This window comes from Miniopterus schreibersii (assembly GCF_964146895.1).
Source record: "Miniopterus schreibersii genome assembly, chromosome: 9".
In the NCBI taxonomy this organism is placed as follows: Eukaryota; Metazoa; Chordata; class Mammalia; order Chiroptera; family Miniopteridae; genus Miniopterus; species Miniopterus schreibersii.
In genome coordinates, this window is record NC_138118.1 from 38,834,347 (window position 1) to 38,857,930 (window position 23,584).

A 23,584-nucleotide genomic window follows, 5' to 3' on the forward strand; every position below is an offset into this window, starting at 1 on the left:
TACCGTACTACTCGGGGATCTGCCCTGCAGGGCTTCAGCCTGGCTGCCCAGGGCCAGGCAGAGACATTGGCCTGCACCAGAGAACTGCCCGGAAGACCCGGGAACCACACACCAAGGGGCCAGATACAACAGTATCGGAGCAAAATCCAGCAAGCTCCACAAATAGCAGACCCAAAGTTTTTCTGTTTTTGTTTTCTTTTGGTGTTTTGTTAGTTTGTGTTTTCTTTTCTTTTAGGGTTTTTTGTTTTTTGGTTTGGTTTCTGTTTGGTTTGAATTGTCTGTGTCTCTCTTTGTTTTTTACAAACCCCCTAATTAATATCCTTTATTTAACTCTATTTTTTCTTTCTCATTCTCTTTAGTTTTTGTTAATTATTTTTAATTCAGTTTTTTCTTTTCTTTTCCTGTTCTGTATTTTATTTAGTATTACTTTTTAGAATTATTATTTCATTCATAATTTCCTATCTTTTATTTTTTACACTTACCCTATTTCTGGGCTTTTCCTTCTTTGCTTTCACATTCTCTTTTATTTATTAATTTTAGTTTTTCTCCCTTCTTCCCCTAATTCTTCTGGTCTCATGTCTTCTAGTATTCTTTTCTTTTTTCTTTTTTTGTATATCTATTTTCTTTCTGTTTCTTTGTTTTTCTTTTGGGTTTGGTCTGGTTTTGTCCTGTTTTGTTCTGTCAGCACCTACATAACAGTTGGCACAATGTGGTCTGGGTCGAGACAGTCAACAGCCTGAGGCCTGAGATGAACCACAAACAGAACAACAATAATTAAGACCCAAATTCAACAGGAGAACCCACATAACCCATACAAGGGTCATTCCTTGAGCACCCAGCTGAGAAAATCAAAGAGACTACATTACTGGATCCCACAAGAAGGCCACCCATTGAGACTGGGGGCAGAGCAGTCTTCTCTCACACAGAAACAAACACAAAGAAACAGAAAAGATGGGGATACAAAGAAACAGATTCCAAATGAAAGAACAGGAGGAATCTCCAAAAAAAGATCTAAATAAAATAGAGGCAAGCAATTTATCAGATACAGAGTTCAAAGTAATAGTTATAAGGATGCTCAAACAATTTACTGAGAACTACAAGCAACTTAATGGGAACTATAAAGAACTTAGTGGAAACTACATCAGCATGAAAACAGATATAGATACCATAAATAATAATCAATTGGAAAGGAAGAATGACATAGCTGAAATAAGGAACACCCTGGAAGGAATCAACAGTAGATTAGAAGAAGCTGAGGATCAAATAAGTGGACAAGAAGACAAGATAGAAAAAACACCCAATCAATCAGAGCAGCAATTAGAAAAAAAAATTAAAAAGCCGGAGGATAGTTTAAGGGAGCTCTGGGACAACATGAAATGTACAACATATGCATCATAGGGGTACAAGAAAGAGAAAAATCTAAGCAAGGAATAGAGAACCTGTTTAAAGAAATAATGACAAAAAAACTTACATAACCTGGTAAAGGAAAAAGTCACAGAAGTTCAGGAAACACAGAGAGTCCCAATCAATATGAACCCCAAAAGAGCCATACCTAGACACAACATAATTAAAATGGCAAGCGCTAAAGACAAAGAAAGAATCTTAAAAGCAGCACGAGAGAGACAAAGTTACCTACAAAGGAGTTCCCAGTAGACAGTCAGCTGATTTCTCAAAACACTTCAGGCCAGAAGGGAGTGACGCGAAGTACACAAAATAATGAAAAGCAAAGGACTGAATCCAAGACTACTGTATCCAGCAGGGAAATCATTCAAAATTGAAGGTGAAATACAGAGCATCACAGACAGAAAAAGGCTAAAGAAGTTTATTACCACCACACCAGCACTGCAAAAAACAGTAAAGGGACTGGTGGAAGAAGAAGCATTAGAGAGACAGCGAGGAACACAGGCATAAAGAATAAAAACCACAATAAATAAGTATGTATCAATAATAATAAATGTAAATGGCTTAAATGCTCCAATCAAAAGACATAGGGTAGCTGAATAGATAAGAAAACATGACCCATATATATGTTGTCTATAAGAGACCCACCTCAGAAAAAAAGACTCACACAGGATGAATGTGAAGGGATGGAAAAATATTTCCTATGGAAATGGAATAATAAAAAACCAAAAAAACGCTGAGGTAGCAATACTCATATTTGACAAAATAGTCTTCAAAATGAAGGCCGTAACAAGAGACAATGAAGGTCACTAAATAATAATAAAGGGATTGATCCAACAAGAGGATATAACCCTGGGGGAAAAAATATAGGAGCACCCAAATATATAAAAAAATTTCTAGAGGACTTGAAGAGATCAACAACAATACAATCATAGTAGGGGACTTTAACACCCCACTGAAATCACTGGCTAGATCTTCTAGACAAAAAATTAACAAGGACACAGCAATCCTAAACTACATACTAGATCAGATGGAATTAACTGACATTATAGAACATTCCACCTCAAAGCTACAAAATATACATTCTTCTTAAGTTCACAAAGGTCATTCTTAAAGATAGACCATGTGTTAGGACAAAAACTAAGTCTCTACCCATTCAAGAAGACTGAAATCATATAAAGGATCTTCTCCGATCACAACGGCATGAAACTAGAAATCAACTACAATAAAAAAAATCAAACATTCAACACATGGAGGCTAATACCATGTTATTAAACAATGAATGGGTTACCAATGAGACCAAGGAAGAAATCAAAAACTTCCTGGAAAGAAATGAACATGAATATACAACAACCTCAAATCTAGGGATTAGTGAACTTCTTGAGAGGGAAGTTCATAGCAGTACAGGCCTACTCAAAAAAAACAAGAAATATTTCTAAAAAAATATCTGACCCTATAACTTAAAGAATCAGAGAAGAAGAAGTAAACCCCAGAGTAAGTAAAAGGGAGAAAATAATGAAGATCAGAGCAGAAATAAATGACAGAGACTAAAAAGTACAAAAGATCAATGAAACCAAGAAAAGCTGGTTCTTTGAAAAGATAAACAAAATGGATGAACCTCTAGCCAGACTCATCAAGAAAGAAAGAGAGAAGACCCAAACTTAAAAAATCAGAAATTAAAGAGGTGAAGTAACAACAGACACCACAGACATACAAAGGATTATAAGAAAATACTATAAACGACTATATGCCAACAAGGTGGACAACCTGGACGAAAAGGACAAATTTCTAGAAAAATACAACCTTCCAAAACTGAGTCAGAAAGAATCAGAAAACCTGAATAGGCCGATAACAACTGACGTAACTGAAGCAGTAATAAAAAACTCCCAGCAAGCCCTAATGGTGTGGCTCAGTGGTTAAGCATTGAGGTCATGGTTTGGTTCCTGGTCAGGGCATATGCCTGGGTTGCAGGCTAGATCCCAAGTAGGAAGCATGCAGGAGGCAGCTGATCAATGACTCTCTCATCACTGATGTTTCTATCTCTCCCTTCCTCTCCCTTCCTCTCTCTGAAATCAATAAAAACATTAAAAAATAAAACTCCCAGCAAACAAAAGCCCTGGTTCGGACACCTTTACAGGTGAGCTTTACCAAACATTCAAAGAATTAATACCTAGCCTCCTTAAATTATTCCACAAAATCCAAGAGGAAGGGACACTTCCAAACTCTTTGTACGAGGCCAGCATTAGCCTAATTCCAAAACCAGATAAAGACACTACAAAGAAAAATAATTACAGGCTAATAACACTGATGAATATAGATGCTAAAATCCTCAACAAAATAGTACCAAATCAGATCCAACAATATTAAAAAGATCACACACCATGACAAGTGGGATTTACTCCAGGGATGCAAGGCTGGTACAATATTCGCAAATCAATAAATGTGATACATCACATAAAGAAACTGAAAGACAAAAATCACATGATCATATCAATAGACACAGAAAGAGCATTCAACAAAATCCAACACCCATTTTTGACAAAAACTCTCAGCAAAGTGGGAATAGAGGGAACATAACTAAAAATAATTAAGGCCATGTTTGACAAACCTACAGCCAATATCATACTCAATGGGCAAAAACTAAAACCATTTCACCTCTAAAAACAGGAACAAGAGAGGGATGTCTGCTTTTACCACTCTTATTCAACATAGTTGTGGAAATCCTAGCCACAGGGATCAGACAAAAAAAATAAAATAAAAGGCATCCAAATTGGAAAGGAGGAAATAAATCTGTCATTATTCACAGATGACATGAAACTGTACATAAAAATCCTAAAGACTCCACCAAAAAACTACCAGGTTTAATAAATGAATTTGGCAAGGTAGCAGGATACAAAATTAACATCTAGAAACCGATGGCATTTTGATACACCAATAATGAACTCTCAGTAAGAGAAACTAAAAAAACAATCCCACTTACCATTGCAACAAAAAAATTAAGATACTTAGGAATAAACTTAACCAAGGAGGCAAAAGACCTGTACTCAGAAAACTACAGAGCATTTAAAAAAGATATAAACACGTTGAAGAATATACCATGTCCATGGACTCATAGAATTAACATCATTAAAATGTCCATACTACTCAAAGCAATCTATAGATTCAGTGCAATCCCTGTTAAAATACCAATGGCTTATTTCACAGACCTAGAACAAATACTCCAAAAATTTATATGAAACCAAAAAGAGACCCCGAAGAGCCGAAGCAATCTTGAGAAAGAAGAACAAAGTTGGAGGGATCAAGCTACCTGATTTCAAGCTATACTACAAATCTACTGTAATCAAAAGAGCCTGGTACTGGCACAAGAACAGGCATATAGATCAATGGAACAGAACAGAGAACCTAGAAATAGACCAAAGCCATTATGCACAATTAATATTTGACAAAGGAGGCAAGAGCATACAATGGAGTAAAGAAAGTTTTTTCAATTAATGGTGTTGGGAAAATTGGACAGGTATATGCAAAAAAATGAAACTAGACCACAATCTTATACCATACACAAGAATAAACTCAGAATGGATAAAAGACTTAAATGTAAGTGGCAAAACCATAAAAATCCTAGAAAAAAAGTAGGCAGCAAAATCTCAGACATCTCTCGTAAAAATATCTTTGCTGATATATCTCCTAGGGCAAGAGAAACACAGGAGAAAATAAACAAATGGGACTACATCAAACTAAAAAGTGTCTACACAGCAAAAGAAATCAGCATCAAAATGAAAAGGCAGCCCACTGTATGGGAGAACATATTTGTCAATGACACATCTGATAAGGGGTTAATTTGCAAAATATGTAATGTACGCATACAACTCAACAAAAGAAAAACAAATAATCCAATTAAAAAAATTGGCAAAGGACCTGAATAGACATTTCTCCAAAGAGGACATACAGATCTCCAACCGACATATAAAAAACGCTCAATGTCACTAATCATGAGATGCAAATTGAAACCTCACACCTGCCAGAATGGCTACCATCAATAAATCAATAAACAAACAAGTGGATGTAGAGAAAAGGGAACCCTAATACACTGCTGATGAGAATGCAGAGTGGTACAACCACTATGGAAAACAGTATGGAGGTTCCTCAAAAAATTTAAATTGGAACTGCCATTTGAATGATCCCACTTCTAGGAATATATACTAAGAATCCTGAAACACCAATCATAATAAACATATGCACCCCAATGTTTATAGCAGCGTTATTTACAATAGCTAAGATCTGGAAACAGCCCAAGTGCCCATCAGTAGATGAGTGGATAAAAAAGCTGTGGTACATTTACACAATGGAAATACTTTGCAGCTGTAAAAAAGAGGATCTGTTATCCTTAGAGATAACATGGAGGGAGCTGGAGATTATTATGCTAAGCAGAATAAGCCAGTCAGGGAAAAACAAATATCACATGATCTCACTTATATGTGGAATCTAATGAACAAAATAAACTGATAAAATAGACCTAGAGGCATGGAAGCTGCAACAGACTGACAATTCTCAGAGGGGGAAGGAGGGGTGGGGAGAGATTAACCAAAGAAATTATATGCATATAAGCATAACCCATGGACATAAACAAGAGTGTGGTGAAGGCCTGGGAAGGGGGTAGGAGTGGAGAAAATAAAAATAAAATTAAAGAGGAACAAAAAATGTTTAATTTCTAGGGCCTTTTGCTTACAGGTATTCCAGTTTTCTACTATGAATATCAATTTTTTAACCTTGGGGGAAAAAGCTTAGTAAAAAAGAAAAAATATCTAAAATAGTGCTTGTGACTGGACTTTAATAAAATCACACTGTCACTAATAGCTGCTGTGGGCCAACTATGAAAACTGGTTATATAGCAAAGCTGGAGGTACACAAGGTAAAGCACAGAATTTTGTTGGAGGTCTGTTGTAGCCAGCCTCAAAGAAGAGGAACACTGAGATCAGCCATCTCTAACATATATTGTAAATGATAAACCTTATTGTTGTTCTTTAGAGTATTACTCAATAATAACCACAACACCAAAGTACAAAAAGGTCTGAAAATTAAAGTTTTTCCAAGTAAGTTTGGTGCAAACTGATCTGAGGCAAAACCTGACGTGAATAGACAAAAGACTATTTATCTCATGTAGTATAAACAATCATACATTTTACTGCAGAAATAGTATTTGAATAAAAGATACTGCACCAAAATATATAATATTTTGTATGCATGAAATTATCTTTCTTAAAATTCTGAGCATTCTGAATCCTAAGACATATCAGGCCTGGAAGTGTTTAGATAAAGGACTATGGAACTGTAATATGAAAAAATCATAATTATTATGGTATTTAAAAACTAAGTATCCAGAACAAGAAAACCTCCACAATATTTAGTTATCTTTAAAGTAATGCAATACTAACTCAAAACTTCATATAATTTCTCTTAACTTAGTAAGTGTTCACAGCATCCATTAACGCTTCTTACTTAATAATGCAATCCACGTTACACTCCATTAACACTTGTTCTTCCTGCCATGGTAAAAATGGCTAAAATAACATGTAGAAAATAAAAGGTAAACTAAAATACATTCCACTATCAAAAAATCCTGCTGAAAATCACATCAGTTTTAGGCAACAAGAACAAGATTCTTATACAGGTAGATGAAAGTACAATTGTTTATAACATGTGTCAGCTAAAATATTTTCTGGATTCTGGAATAACATTATACACAAGAACTGCTTAAATTCGCTAAAAAGAAAGAGGTACGTAGCAGAGAAGATACTCTTCAAAAGTAAATTATTTCTTTTATAAAAACAATGTGCTTACTATATGGAAAAACTATGAACATATATCACTGATGAAAATATCTGAATGAAGAAAAAGGATTCTAGGGTAAGTGCCACATTTTAAATTTATTCTCTGAAAAATTCACAGCATCATAACAAAACTGAAACTGGAAATGCACAAAATGTTGTAATGCCATTAACATGGTTAAATTTATAAAAATAAGACCTTTAAAATACGGAAGAAAAGAAGAGGGATCATATCCCCCTCTACTCATTTTGTGACACCAAGATAATCTTGATATGAAAACCTGAAAAGGACAAAAAAAAAAATTATAGGCTAATCTCTCATGAACACAAATGTAAAAACATTAAAATATCACCAGACCAAATCCAATGATATATATAAAAAAAAAATCAATATACTATTGATTTATTCAACAATACAAGGTTGATTTATACATTCACAAATCAATGTAATTCACAAAAAGGGAGAAATCATCTCAACTGATGTAAAATAACTGCATCTGATACAATTTAATATTTACTCACTGAAAATCCTTAGCAAACCAGAAATCTCTTTAAACTGGTAAGTAACACTGACAAAATCTTTACAGGTGAAATAATATTTTCCCTATGAGGCAAAGGATAAGACAACACTGTTCACTATCATCACTTCCAGTTAATAATGCCCTGGAGATTCCAGTCAGTGCAATAAGGCAAGAGTGAGAAATAAAAGGCGAAGTAAAATTGAGATTATTCATAGGCAACATTCCAAAAGAATTAAATTATTGCCCTAGCTGGTTTGGCTCAGTGGTTAGAGCGTTGGCCTGCAGACTGAAGGGTCAAGGGCTCGATTCCTGGTCAAGGGCATGTACCTGGGTTGCCGACTGGATCCCCGGCCCTGGTTGGTGTATGCAGGAGGCAACCAATTGATGTGTCTCTCTCCTATCGATGTTTCTCTCTCTTTCCTTCTCTGTTTCCCCCTCCTCCCTCCTTTCCACTCTCTCTAAAATTCAATGGAAAAAATATTCTCAGGTGAGGATAAAAAAAAGTTACCAACAGTAACAAGTGAACTTATTAGCAAAATTGCTGGAAATAAGGTCCTAACTTATTATATTTTTATATAAAAAAGTAATTACTGGATATCAAGGACCTAAATGTAAGACCTAAAACAATATAACTCTTAAACGAAAACATAGGACAAAAGTTTCACGACATTGGATTTGGCAACAATTTCTTGGATCTAACACCAAAGGTGCAGGTAAAAAAAAAATGGACAAATTTAACTTCATGAAGATTAAATAATGTTGTGCATCAAAAGATGCTACCAACAGAATATAAAGGAAACTCACAGAATGGGAGAAAATATTTACAAATAATATGTAAGGTATTAATATCCAGAATATATAGAGAACATTCCTAAGACTCAACAACAAATAAACAACCTGGTTTAAAATGGGCAAAGGACTTGAACAGACATTTCTCCGAAGAAGATATACAAATAACCAATGAGCACATGAAAAGATACTCAACGTCACTAATTAGGGAAATGCAAATCAAAACTATGAGATGCTATCTGACATCAATTAGGATGGCTATCAAAAATCAAAAACCAACAAACAAAAAAGAGAAAATAAGTGTTGGCAAGGATGTAGAGAGATTGGAACCCTTGTGGACTCTTGGTGGAAATGTAAAATGATACAGGCACTGTGGGAAATAGTATGGTGGCTCCTCAAAAAATTAAAAATGGAATTACCATATGATTCAGCAATTCTACTTCTAGGTACATATCTAAAGAATTAAAAGTAGGCTCTTGAAGAGATATTTGTACAACCATGTTCCTAGCAACATTATTCACAAGCGCTAAAGCATAGAAGCAACCAAAGCATCCGTCCGTAGATAGATGAATGGATAAGAAAAATATGGTATATACATACTATAGAATATTATTCAGCTTTAAAAATAAAGGAAATTATGCAATATGCTACAACACAGATGAACCTTGAGGCCATTATGCTATGTGACATAAGCCAGTCACACAACAACAAATACTACATGATTCTGTTTGTTTAAGGTCGTTAAGAGTAGTCAAAATCATAAGGACAAAGTATAATGGTGGTTACCAGGGGCTAGAGGGAAGGGAAAATGGGGAGTTATTGTTTAATGAATATAGCGTTTCAGATTTACAAGATGAAAAGAGTTACGGGGATCAATGGTGGTGATGGTTGCACAACAATGTGAATTTATTTAATACTACTAAGTTGTAAATATTATGTGTATTTTACCAAAAAAGGGTGGAAACAAACAAAAAAATCACATAAAACTAAAAAATAAAGAAATACCGTATTCTTTATCTACTGCTACATAATAAATTACCCTAAAACTTAGTGGCTTAAAATAACATTTATCTTAATTTGAGAAGCTTAGCTAGGTGGTTCTACTTCAGGGACTTTCAAGAGGATGCAGTCAAGATGTTGGCAGACTACAGTCATCTGAAGGCTTACACAGAGTTGGAGCATCTGCTTCCAAAATGGCTCACTAATGGGGCTACTGTGGCAGGAGGCTTCACAGTTCCTCACCACGTGGGCCTCTCCATTGGGCTGCTTGAATGTTCTCATAACATGACAGCTGGCTTCCTCCAGATGAGTGAACCAAGAGTACAAGGCAGAAGCTGCAATGTCTTTTATGACCTAGGCTTGGAAGTTATACAATGTCATTTGGTTAGCCCTATTTAATGTATAAGGAAACCATACACAAGGGTGTGAATACCAAGAGGCAAAGACCTTTGGTGGGCATTTTGGAGTATGGTGACTTTACATAGAAAACTGTACAACAATCCTGAGAAAATTCAAAGAACACTCATTACTGTAGAAAATGGTAATCCTTCCCCAAATTTACCTATAGATTCAATACAATCACAATAAAAATCCCAGAAAGGTTTTCTGTGGAAATTGATAAGCTAATTTTAAACTTGTATGAAAATGCTAATGCCAAGAACATCCAAGATGATTTTGAAGAACAGCATCAAAGCATGCAGAGGTTGGGAAACTAGGAGGTTGCCTGTGTTTTTTTTTCTATAAGTTTATTTAGTTTTAATAATACACCTTTTTTTAAAATGTTGAAACAGCCCGGCCGGGCATGGCTCAGCGGTTGAGCATCGACCTAGGATCCAGGCAATTGGGGTTCGATTCCCGGTCAGGGCACATGCCCCGGTTGTGGGCTTGATCAATGACTCTCTCATAATTGATGTTTCTATCTCTCTCTCTCCCTCTCCTTTCCTCTCTCTGAAGTCAATAATCCTCCTTGTGGTCAATTGTCCCTTAAGCCTAAATTAGGTGCCTGTTGGTTTTATGTGTCTAGCACAGTCAGTGCCTGGCACACAATAGGTGCTTATTTATTCCACAAATATTTTATTAAACAAGACCTATGCTCATCTCACCACACCATGCCGTCTCCCCCCAAATGTTCTGCCGTTCTATTCAAAACTTTACACTCTGCTAATAATAGATGCCTATCAGCTTCAAATATTAAAGAGCAAACAAAACAAGCTATAATTTCTAAAGCTAAAAACCCCCCCAAAACTTCAATTACTATTATTCTTCCCTTTCTCATTTCATTTATAAGACCATTATTGTCAACATTTACCAGTTTTAGAAGAAAACACTTTAGTAAAAACTCTGATCTCAAAATTATTTTCATATCGTTGCCTTAAAAGGGAATGCTTTTTTCTGAACCCTTCTATTCCACCTCCACACCGTGACACAGATTTAAAAATACACTTATTGACTAATATTACAAAAATAAATTACAAAAAGAAAATGTGCTATTTATCCTTGCCCTCAAAATTTTAATGTATGTGATAATATTTTATACTGACATTAAGTTAAAAAATTAGTCCTGAGTTCTGAACTTAAATGATATTACAATTATAATCTCAATATTTTAAACCAAAGAGAACATCACATTTTCAAGGTTTAGGAAAGTTATCAAAAAGTCTAGTTGTATCATATTTCTTAATCTATCAATGTGAGGAAACAGCACAAAGTAATTTACAAACAGAGATTAGGTTTTTGACATTTTGCACAAATCTATCAGGTGATGACATGCATGGTACACTGCACAATAAAACTGTTCTTACTATGAAGCAACTAGAATTTCATGAAAAGACGGATAAGCTTACTATTGTACCATCTTCAATGGTGTTAATGCTCTGACAAGAATTACTACTAGGTTTTAAACAACCAAAAAAGACCCCATAAATATTGTGGCACTGTACATTTTAACTAATATTTTTTAATTGAAGAACAAACTCATTATTTGTATCAAAGATTTAAAAATACAATAAAATTACATACAGTTTAAGCTCACAAGAATAACGTGGAGTATCTAATTTGACTACTTATAGTAAAAGAGCCACCAAATGTACAGCCTGGAATTGAAGGAAAATAAGATGAAGAATAAAACAAATTATATCTGGAATAATACAATCTTATTCTTCTTCCCAATCTAAAGGAAAGCAACTGTTAACTAGATAATTTAAAAAGTACTCACATACATTTTTATACGAAAAGTTAAACTATGTTTTGCTTAGCCTAATAGCATTTTCTAAATACTTAACAACTGATAGGTGGGGAAGTGGGCCATAATGTGCTAAGACACAAAGGGAAGTCAAGTTGTGATAAACTTTAACACATCCAAGATGGGAAAACCTTGATAATTTAGCCAGGATTATAAGAAATGATAAATTCTTGCCCTGGATGGTGTGGCTCAGTGGTTAGAGTGTCGGCCTGAGGACCAAAGGCTAACGGGTTCAATTCCCGATAAAGAGCACGTACCTTGGTTGCAGATTCAATCATCGGCCGTGGTTGAGGTGCATGCAGGAGGCAACCAATCGATGTGAGACACTTCGATGCCCCCCTCCCCACCCACTCCATTCTCTCTTAAAAAAAAAAAAAAAAAAAGCCCAATGGGAAAAATAGCCTCGGTTTGGGTGAAGATTAACAACAACAACAAAAAAACAGAAATGATAAATTCTAACTGCATGGATTACCTCCCCAAATCAATAATCAGTGAGTGAATACCTACTAGTTACCAAGTGCCTTATTATACTTAACGCTGAACATACATTAAAAAGTAATCATGGGAATATCCCAAAATGGCAATAATTAAAAAACAAGCAATTTAGATATCAGAAACACGATTTGGGTAGGACAATATTTTATTTTTGAGTTGTATTCCATAAAGATTTTGTATTCAAAATTTTACCTGTCTCACAAATTCCTCAACTTTATTGAATAATTTTTAAAAAATATGATAGGCCAGAATCATAATAATCAATAATTATACTGTTCCTGGAGATGAATTCAGGGCAGTTTTCTTGGATTCAATAGCTTTAGAATGTGGAACTCGTGAGTTTTCCTATGGTCATTTTATAGTCTTTCTGCCTCTTCCTTTACTTTCACAGTTGTCCCTCACTGATCACTGCTGCCAAAGTACTGCCTTAAGCAGCATCCCTTTATCCCTAAAAATTGTTTGGAAGCAAACAAACAGGCAATCTGTAATAGATATAAAGAGTAAGTAGATTCTGAACGATAACCTAATTATTCTTTTGAGCATGGGATGCATACTAGCCATTAGTGCTAGGATCTTGCATTTCTACTTTGAATGCTTAAGTTGTTTCCCCTTATTTGTTTGTTTTTAAACCTTACTTCCTAATTCTTAATGCCATAGCCTTAACCTTCCTAATCTACTTCATAAGGTTGTATCTGGATGGTCAAATGGAAACAATGAATTTGAAATTGCTTAGTTCAGGGCCTGGCCATAGAGGAATCTACAGCTTCTAGTAATTTTCCCCTCTATCTTTAAGTGTGTTTCATATTTTAAGTTGTAAAATTTGACCTCCAAAGAAGTGAATGTTACTGTATTAATTTAAAAGGTTGTGATCAGGATGGTTAAAAAAAATAACTAAATAAATGAGGGATGTATGCCCTGAACAGGCAAACATAGGGGAAACTCACAAAGAAGTTATATGATTGTCATCTGCAATTATTTGAAGAAAAGTATACATAAAATGACTACTCTCAATTCTGTCAACAGATACACCAACTGACAAGTGCTCAAAAATATGTTTGTGTCTCAAGTGAACACGGATAATTCTCAAAGACAGATCACATGTTAGGACACAAAATAAACCTTAACAAATTCAAGAATACTGAAATCATGTCAAGCATCTTATCATATCACAGTGGCATGAAACTAGAATCAACTACAATAAAAAAATTCAAAAACATTCAAACATATGGAGGTTAAAGAGCATGTTATTAAACAATGAACAGATTACCAATAAGATCAAGGAATAAATAAAAAACTTCCTGGAAACAAATGAAAATGAACACACAACCACCCAAAATCTATGGGACACAGTGAAAGCAGTCCTGAGAGGGAAGTTCAAAGCATTACAGGCCTACCTCAAGAAACAAGAGAAAGCTCAAACAATCTAACACAACAACTGAAAGAATTAGAAAGAGTACAAGAAGAGAAGCCCAGAGTAAGTAGAAAAAGGGAAATAATAAAGATTAGAGCGGAAATAAATGACATAGAGACTAAAAATATACATATAAAAAAGATAGATGAAACCAAGAGATGGTTCTTTGAAAAGATAAACAAAATTGATGAACCACTTGACAGACTCATAAAGAAACGAAGAGAGAGGAGCCAAATAAATAAAATCAGAAATGAAAGAGATGAAGTAACAACTGACACCACAGAAATTCAAAGGATTGTAAGATAATACTAGGAACAACTATAAGTCAACAAGCTGGATAACCTGGACAAAATGGACAGAAATTCCTAGAAAAATACAACTTTCTGGCACAGCCAGGAGTGGCTCAGCAGTTGAGCATCGACCTAGGATCCAGGAGATTGCGGTTCAATTCCTGGTCAGGGTACATGCCCGGGTTGTGAGCTCGACCCCTAGTCAGGGGCGTGCAGGAGGCAGCCAATCAATGATGACTCTCTCATCATTGATGTTTCTCTGTCTCTGCCTCCCTCTTCCTTCCTCTCTCTGAAATCAATAAAGACAATTAAAACAATAAAATAAAAATATAATCTTCTAAAATTGAATCAGGAAGATCAGAAAACCTGAATAGGTTGATAACTGATGAAATTAAAGCAGTAATAAAAAAACTCCCACAGTAGACAAAAGGCCTGGCCTGGACGGCTTCATGGGAATTTTACCAAGCATTCAAAAAAGAACTAACACCTATCATCCTCAAACTATTCCAGAAAATTCAAGGGTATGGAACACTTCCAAGCCCTTTTTTATGAGGCCAGCATTATCCTAATTCCAAAACCAGATAAAGGCACTACAAAGAAAGAGAATTACATGCTCCTATCCCCGATGAACATAGATGCTACAATCCTCAACAAAATATTAGCAAATTGGATCCAGCAATATATTAAAAGGATCATACATCATGACCAAATAGGATTTATTCCAGGGATACAAGACTGGTACAATATTCACGAATCAATAAATATGATACATTACATAAAACTAAAAGACAAAAGGGAAATAAAGGAGAAAATAAACAAATGGGACTACATCAAAATAAAAAGCTTCTGCACAGCAAAAGAAACCATCAACAAAACAAAAAGGGAGCCCACTGTATGGGAGAACATATATTTTTTTATTTTTTATTTTAATTTTTTTTATATCTTTATTGATTTCAGAGAGGAAAGGAGAGGGAGAGAGAGAGAGATAGAAACATCAATGATGAGAGAGTCATTGATCGAGCCCGCAACCCGGGCATATGCCCTGACTGGGAATCGAACCCTGATCGCCTGGATCCTAGGTCAACGCTTAACCACTGAGCCACGCCCGGCCGGGCTATGGAAGAACATATTTGTCAATGATACATGTGATACAGGGTTAATATCCAAAATATATAAGGAACTCATACAACTTAACAAAAGGAAGACAACAATCCAATTAAAAAATGAGCAAAGGACCTCAATAAACACTTCTCCAAAGAGGACAAACAGATGTCGAAGAGACATATGAAAAAATGCTCAATGTCACTAATCATCAGAGAGAGGCAAATTAAAAACCACAATGAGGTATCACTTCACACCTGTCAGAATGGCTACCATCAACAAATCAACAAGCAACAAGTGCTGGCGAGGGTGTGGAGAAAAGGGAACTCTGCTGGTACAGGTTGGTGTGGCCACTATAGAAAACAGTATGGAATTTCCTCAAAAAATTAAAAATGAAATTACTGTTTGACCCAGAGATCCTACTTCTAGAATATATCTTAAGAATCCCAAAATACCAATAAGAAGTAACATATGCACCCCATCCTATGTTCGTAGCAGCACAATTTATAATAGCTAAGATGTGGAAATAGTCCAAGTGCCTATCAGCAAATGAGTGGATAAAAAGCTGTGGTACATTTACACAACGGAATACTCTCCAGGTGTAAAAAAAGGATTTCTTAACCCTTTGCAACACCATGGGATGGACCAAGAGAGTATTATGCTGAGTGAAATAAGCGAGTCAGAGGAAGACAAATATCACATGATCTCACTTATAAGTGAAATCTAATGAACATAATAAAAACTGACAAAACAGGTCCAGAGGCACGGAAACAACATTTCTCAGAGTGGAGTAGGGAAGAGATTAATGAAAGAACTTATATACATATATGAATAACCAGTGGAATCACAGACAATAGTGTGGTGAAGGACTGGGTGGGGCAAGGGCAGGGAGGAGAAGCTTGAAGGGGGGAAAAGTGGGGATATCTGTCAACAATAAAAAATAAAAAATGTTTGTGCATTAAGTGCTTCTCCAGAGAGCAAATGAGGAAAAAAGAAGTCACAGGCAACAGACTTCAGTTCAAAACAAGGATAGATTTTTAAATTAACATATACATAAACAACATAGATTTACACAGTATCATTACAAGTGTTTAAGCAACAGCTAGTGGTTGGGTAGTTTTGAGCAGATTTTTATAAAGAGTGGAAGAAAATACTAGATGACCTTTTAAGGCCCATTCTAATTCTATGAGAGATGATCCATTTTATACAGACAATCGAATCCAGAAGTTCTATTTTCACACTGAAGGTTTTCTCAAGATGGCGGCAGAGTAGGTAGATCTTGCTCTCACCTCCTCCCAGAACCAAACTATAAATACAACTAAATTGCTGAAAAATCACCGTGAATTACCAACTAAAGATTATCTGAACAAGAGTCTTATAACCAAGGATTGGCAAAAGAAGCCACCTTGAGACTGGCAGGAAGGGCAGAGACTTGAAAGGGGCCGGCGACACTGCCACAGTGACAGCTGAGATTACCGAGGGCTATCTCAGATGTGGGAGGTTGCCTCAGAGAGGTGTGAAGCCTAAACCCCAGGTCGGGCTCCCCAGCCCAGAATGCCAGAGCTGGGAAGAGGTGCCCAGATAGCATCCAGCTGTGAAAAGTGGTGGAGTTTCTGTCCGCCAAGGAAGAGGCAGAACCCGCTGGAGACAAAGGCACCCTCTTAAATGGCAAATGTGCAAGCTTTCATTTGCAGTCACTCAACCTTGAACTATGGCGGAGGGAGGGCAGAGTGGACTGAAGTTGCCTGAGAGGAGTTTGGGGTTTGGGCCTTTGGGGAGAGACATGGGGAAACAGCTTCCAGGATCTCTCATTCTCCAATACTGCATCAGCCATCTTTCTTGGGTGCAACAATCCCCTCACAGCAGGACCAGCCTAGGGAAAAGCAATTACCCCACCCTCTGGAATCCCGCCCACCCTACGCTGTGGATCGTAAGACCTGCTGAGGAGTCAGAGGCATAAAGAGGGCACAGAGGTCTGGGCAGGTTCAGGGGGTATCAATGACTGCCTTTGGAATGGGGTCATTCCCCCCATTTTCCCATGAAACCTAACTGGCAATTCCCCCTCATGGGAGATCCAACAGAAACACCCTGCTGGCTTTTGGCAGACCCAACCTCAGGGATCCAAGGACCCCACACGCCAGATTACTAGGGGTTCCACACTGCTGAAGTCAAGGAAAAATTCAGGACAGACTCAGATAGGTAGGTTTGGGGAGAGGCATCACATCCATCTTCCCTGTAGTCTGAATGATACCTCCTCCTCACCAGAGATCCAAAAGCCCTGACCTTCCAATTCAGCCAAAGGCTCAGTGACTGAGCCTTTTCAGTGACTAACAGGCAGCCAGCATCTGGATGCAGATCCCAGGGCGCCTTGGGCCCAGTGCTAGTAAAAGCCAGCACTGGAGCATGGCCTGGTCCTTCCTGTGTGCAACAAAGACCAGCAAAGGATGCCACAAACTGTGGACGCCAGTAGCTCCAGAGAGGTTGCTGAAGGCCAGGCACAGACAGCATCTGACAATGGGTTACACCAGACTCCCTACCAAGAAGCCAAGAACCAACACACGAAGTGGCCAGCTTCAGACAACATCAGACAGGATCCAACAAGCTTCACAACAGCATATACATAGAAAGATCGCAGCAGGCACTAAACTCTGATGAGGCGAAGTCCACATTTCCTGTTTTTTCTTTTCTTTTCTTTCCTTTTTCTTTTATATTTATTTTTTGCTTTTTCCTTTTCTAATTATTTTGTTTTGATAGTGTTTCATCAGCACCTGTATAGCAGATGATATGCTGTGGTAAGGGTTGAGCCTCACAGCCAGTCTGAGGGTTGATCCCACACACAAGTGGGCCAAAAGCAATCAAAACCTAATTACAAGGCTGGGAGATTAAAGATGGTGGCAGACTGAATAGAAGCTACACTGACACTCTCCTGAGATCAAACTGGAATTACAACTAAAATATAGAAAAACCACCCTGAATAATCAACTGCAACTGAAGACTAACCGGAGAGCACCCTCATAACCAAGGATGGAAAGTGGAGATTGACATAGAGACTGGTAGGAAGTACATAGCCACGAGAGGGCTAGCTGGGATCCCACAGGCAGCAGATGAAGTTCTGGAGGGATATCTCAGCTATGGGGGTTCCCACTGAGGACTCTGGAGCCTAAACCGCAGCTGGGCTTCCTAGCCAAGAGCACCAGAGCTGAGAAAGGTGCCCACATAACATGTGGTTGTGAAAAGCAGCTGGGTTTCTGTCTGCCAGGGAGAGATGGTTGGAAATGCAGCACCCTCTTAAAGAGCCAACACACAAAATTTCATGTGCAGCCACTCACCTTGGGCTCCAAAAGAAGGAGGAAAGAGGGGGATGGAGCTGTGCAAGGAGAATGTATGGTTGTGGGCTCTTGAGCTAGAGCTCAGAGGGTACCCCTCCAGATTCCTGTGCTGAGTCATTCTGCCATACTGCAGGGGACATCTTTCACAGGCAGACATTTCCATCCAAGCAACTATGGCCTAAGGGGGAAGTAACTGCTCACCCTGGTAGAAAACCTCTAGCATTACCCCATGGAGTTTCTAAAGCCTAAGGCTCATTAAGAGAATCAGGTTAATCATTCTGCAGGCAGAGGAAGACCTCAGAGTGCTTTGAGTCTTTGCCTGATCTGTTTCTGGAACTTGGTCCTGGAGAGAAGACTTTGGTGTGCCTTAGTCCTGTCCAAATGCACCCAGCCCCAGCAGAGGAGACCTCAAGCCGAGGGTTGTTGATAGCTCCAAACAGGGTACTCAAGGACAGTCACAAACAGCATCTGATATTGGCCTGCACCAGAGACCTTCCAAAAAAGATGGAGAGTCCTAGCAGGCCTACCTAATACATAGAAACAAAACCAAGAAGGCAGCCAAAATGGGGAGACCAAAAAACAAGCCCCAAATGAAAGAACAAGAAAAGTCTTCAGAAAAAGAGCTAAGTGAAACGGAGATAAGCAATCTATCAGATACAGAGTTCCGAATACTGATTGTAAAGATGCTCAACAGCATGAAAAAAGATTTGGAAACTATGAAGGAAATTAAGAACGACATAGCAGAAATTAACAGCAGATTAGGGGAAGCTGAGGATCGGATCAGTGAATTAGAAGACAGGATTGAAAAATCACTCAATCAGAGATCCAAAAAGAAAAAACAATAAAAAAACAGGAGGACTGTCTAAGGGAGCTGTGGGAAAACATGAAATGTTACAATATTCGCATTATAGGAATGTCAGAAGAGGTGGAAAGTAAGCAAGAGTTAGAGAACCTATTTGAAGAAATAATGGCAGAAAAGTTCCCTAACCTGGTCAAGGAAAAAGTCACACAAGTTCAGGAGGCACAGAGAGTCCCAAGTAAGAAGACTCCAAAGAGGTCCACTCCCAGACACATCCTATTTAAAATGCCAAAAATCAAGACAAAGAGAGGATATTAAAGGCAGCAAGAAAAAGGAATCTGTTACTTACAAAGGAGCTCCCATTAGGTTCTCAGCTGATTTCTTACCAGAAACTCTACAGGCCAGAACTACCCAAGGTAATGTAAAACAAATATCTGAAACCAAGACTACTCTATCCAGCAACGCTATCATTCAAAATAGATGTTGAAATAAAGAGCTTCCCAGACCAAAAAGAGGCTGAAGAAGTTTATCACCACCAAACCAGTACTGCAAGATGTGTTAAAGGGACTGCTGTAATGAGAAGTAGAAATAGAAGCATTGCAAGAAATGCTAAAAGACTGCTATAAGAAGAAGAAAGGAGAGAAAAACATAGGCATAAAAAATTAGAATGCAATAAATAAGGAATTATCAATAATAAACTTAAGGACTTTAAGGGAGAGATTGACAGCAATACAGTCATAGTTGTGGATTTTAACATCCCACTGACTTCACTGGGTAGATATTCCAGACAAAAAGCCAACAAAGAAACAGTGACTAAATGGCACACTAGGTTGGATGGATTTGATATCTGCAGAACATTTCACCCCAAAGCTGCAGAATATACATTCCTCTCAAGTGAACATGGGTCATTCTCAAAGAAAGACCACATGTTAGGACACAAAACCAGTCTCTACAAGTTCAAGAAGAGCGAAATCATATCAAGCATCTCAGATCACAATGGCATGAAATTAGAAATCAACTACAGTAAAAACACTCAAACACATGGAGGCTAAATAACATGTTATTAAACAATGAATGGGTTACCAGTAAGATCAAGAGATAAATCAAAAACTTCCTGGAAACAAATGAAAATGAACACACATCAACCTAAAATCTATGGGACACAGTAAAAGCGATCCTGAGAGGGAAGTTCATAGCACTACAGGCCTACCTCCAAAGGCAAGAAAAATTTTTAGTAAACTATCTTACCCTACAAGTTGAAAGAATTAGAAAATTCCCCTTTGAAGCTGTCTGGACCAGGGCTTTTGTTTGCTGGGATATTTTTTATTGTTTCTTTGATTTCATTGGTTGTTATTGGCCTACTCAAGTTTTCTGAGTCTTCCTGATTCAGTTCTTCATGATCTCACTCATATGTGGAATCTAATAAACAAAACAGACTGAGGAACATAATAGATCCAGAGACACAGAAGCATGGCCCAGATTGATGAATCTCAGTAGGAAGGCGGGGGTGGGGAAGTGGGAGGGGAGAGATTAATCAAAGAACTTACATGCATATATGCATAACCCATAGACACAGACAACAGTGTGGTAAAGGCCTGGGGTGGGGGGTGGGGGGTGGATGCAGGGTGGAGGGGATCAATGGGGGGGAAAAAGGGGGATATCTGTACTACTTTCAACAATAAAGATAAATAAATAAATAATAAATACATGGAATAAAAATGAATTTACAGAATATATGCTACTTTAACTTTCTGATGAATTAGATGGCAGTGAAATGAAAACACACCCCAAATGTTGGGAGACTGAGCACTGGTGTGTGGCTATAACTGTGTGGGGTAGAATATATGCAGGATTTTGGGCCCAAATCTGATTCCACACCATCAATTCCAGCCAGAGAACTAGGTATTCATAATGAATTCTGCAGAAAGAATTTCCTCAAAGTCAGGTGACCCAGGCCCTACAAACTCGTCTGGAACCACACACCCCACAGATGTGTGCTCTAAGTCACTCCAATTGATAAACTCATCTACAAACTTGCCTTACCAAATAAACTATAGACCCAAGGACACAAGCCATAATACATCAATATAGCATGAGCCTAATTCATCTGCAAAACACAGAAACTACTTAAGGCTGTGAAAGCCTAGAAGGGAACTACCCTTAGATTTTCACAGACCTCTAGCATCTTTAGCCTAGAAGTCACTGTAGCATCCATGACTGGCTGAGTGAAGACCACAATGAAGTTTAGAAGAACTGTGTGGAGAAGCAGGATCAAAAACCCAGGACTGGTTGTATGAACTGGGAAACTATGGAGCAGTCCTAATCTTGCTTATCATTGTGCTTTGCTGCTGCCCACCAAGAAAGTCAACCTTCCCTGCCTCTTACCACATTCATCAACATTAAGGACCCCTTACAGAGATAGTGAAGGACTACAGTCTTAAAAAGGCATATACATAGCTAAATTAACATATAAATGTACATCTTTGTATACCCAAAGAAGATAATATAGTAAAGCAATTAAAATAGCTATTAAAGACACAGTAATACTATTTCACATTTGTTCTGGAGATATTAATCAATGCAATTAGATAAGATACACAATGAGAGGCATAAACACTGGAAAAGAAAGGGCTAAAAGTTCTATCTACAGGTGACAAGACACTATATAGGGTCTAAGAGAAACAATGATTAAAGTAACTGAAACCATAAGGATTCAGCAAGGTCCCAGGAAGTATCCAGAAATCAGCAATATTCATATACATGAATAATAACCAGTTAGAAGATAGAATGGATAAGAAAACTCTGTAACAGCAACAAAAAAGTAAAATACTTATGAATAAACTTAAATGCTCAAAACTTATATCTTCGTAAGTTTTCTTCGTATATAGTTGTCTTTAAAACTATAAACCATTCCTCAAGAGATTTAAGATAATGAAGACATCACTTGTTCTAGGTTAAGATGTCTCAACACCATCAATATATCAGTTCTAAATTAACTCATAAGTTTAATGCAATCCCAATAAAAAGAACAATGAGCTTTTTAATGGATTTAGACACACTAATGCTAAAGTTCATACGAAATGATAAAACATCTGGAAAACACTGAAGAGAAGAAACTATAATGCCAGACTAGTTCGAGCAGATATTAAATCATACTACAAAACCTCTATTGTGTGGTACTGGTGCACAAATAGTCAGACAATCCCAACAGAATAAAATACACCCAACTACATATAGAAATCTTTCATATGACAAAGGGGACAAAGGTCGTTTTGTGGGTTGTTTTTTTCCCCCAAATAAATGGCACTGGGTAAGTGGATAATCAGGTAAGATCAAACTGGATGCACGCCTCACACCATATACCAAAATATACTCCCAAACAGATCAGACGACTGTGCAAAAAAGGAAACTCTAGTTGTACTAGAAGAAAGCATAAGTGAATTCCTCTATAACCTGGTAGGGTAAAGGCTTTCTAACTAAGACTAAAAATCCAGATTAGATAAATTTAACATTAATATATTTGACTACTCAAACAAACTTTTGCATAGCAAAAACCAAAAACCAAAAAACCACCATAAGCAATTCCAAAAGACGAATGATCAAAATATTTGCAACGCTGTCAAAGTTAAAGGGCTAATATTCTTAAATAGAAAGAATTTTTAAAATCTGAGGAAATGACCAAAAATTATTAGAAAGTAGACAACATGAACAGATAATAATTTAAAAATGTAAAAAATGGTCCTTAAATACACACAAAAATGATCAATTCACTTGTAGTAAGAGGAATACAAATTAAAGCTATACCAGGACACCATTTCTCACCTAATAGACTGGCAGAAATTTAAAAGCATGGTATACTCTGTTGGTGAGACTGTGGCACTTCCCCCCCCCCCCCTTTTCCTTTTATTTTTATTTTTTGCTTTCCTTCTTTTTTTTGTTGTTTCTGTTTTTCTATAATACAAAAAAGCACAGGGTATGGGGGTATAAGTGGTGATGGAAGGAGACTTGACTTGGGGTGGTGAACACACAATACAATACACAGATGATGTATTATTAACCTTGGTTCTTGAGTTTGGCAAAGAATGAATTCAGAACCAGGAACTCAAATTATAAGAGAAAGTTTATTTAGAAAGTTACAGAAGTAGTGAAAGTGAGCTGTAGAAGAAATGGGCTAAGGAAACAAATAACAGGGGCAAAAGAAGGGACTGTGGAGCTTAGGAAAAAGAGAGAGAAGAGCAAAGGTAATGCACCTGTGGGAGGGAAGGGACAGGGAAAGATGTAGGCACAGAGACTGGCACTCTTATACACTACTGGTGGGAATTCAAAATAGTACCAGTATATAGGGAGAGGAATTTGGCAATATCATAAGTCTTATACATGCA

General features: G+C 37.2%; 1 protein-coding gene across 2 annotated transcripts in view; it reads right to left on the reverse strand.

The window, feature by feature from the left end:
* RALA (RAS like proto-oncogene A) overlaps positions 1-23,584 on the reverse strand; it is a 72,325-nt gene that overhangs the window by 42,986 nt on the left and 5,755 nt on the right. Inside the window, exon 1 of one of the 2 annotated variants that reach the window (XM_081147293.1) lies at positions 483-720. The exons of the other annotated variant lie outside the window; for it this stretch is intronic. The gene's annotated coding sequence lies outside the window, so the exon portion shown is untranslated. Of the gene's footprint in view, positions 1-482; positions 721-23,584 lie in introns of those variants that run through there. 2 annotated transcript variants of the gene reach the window in all.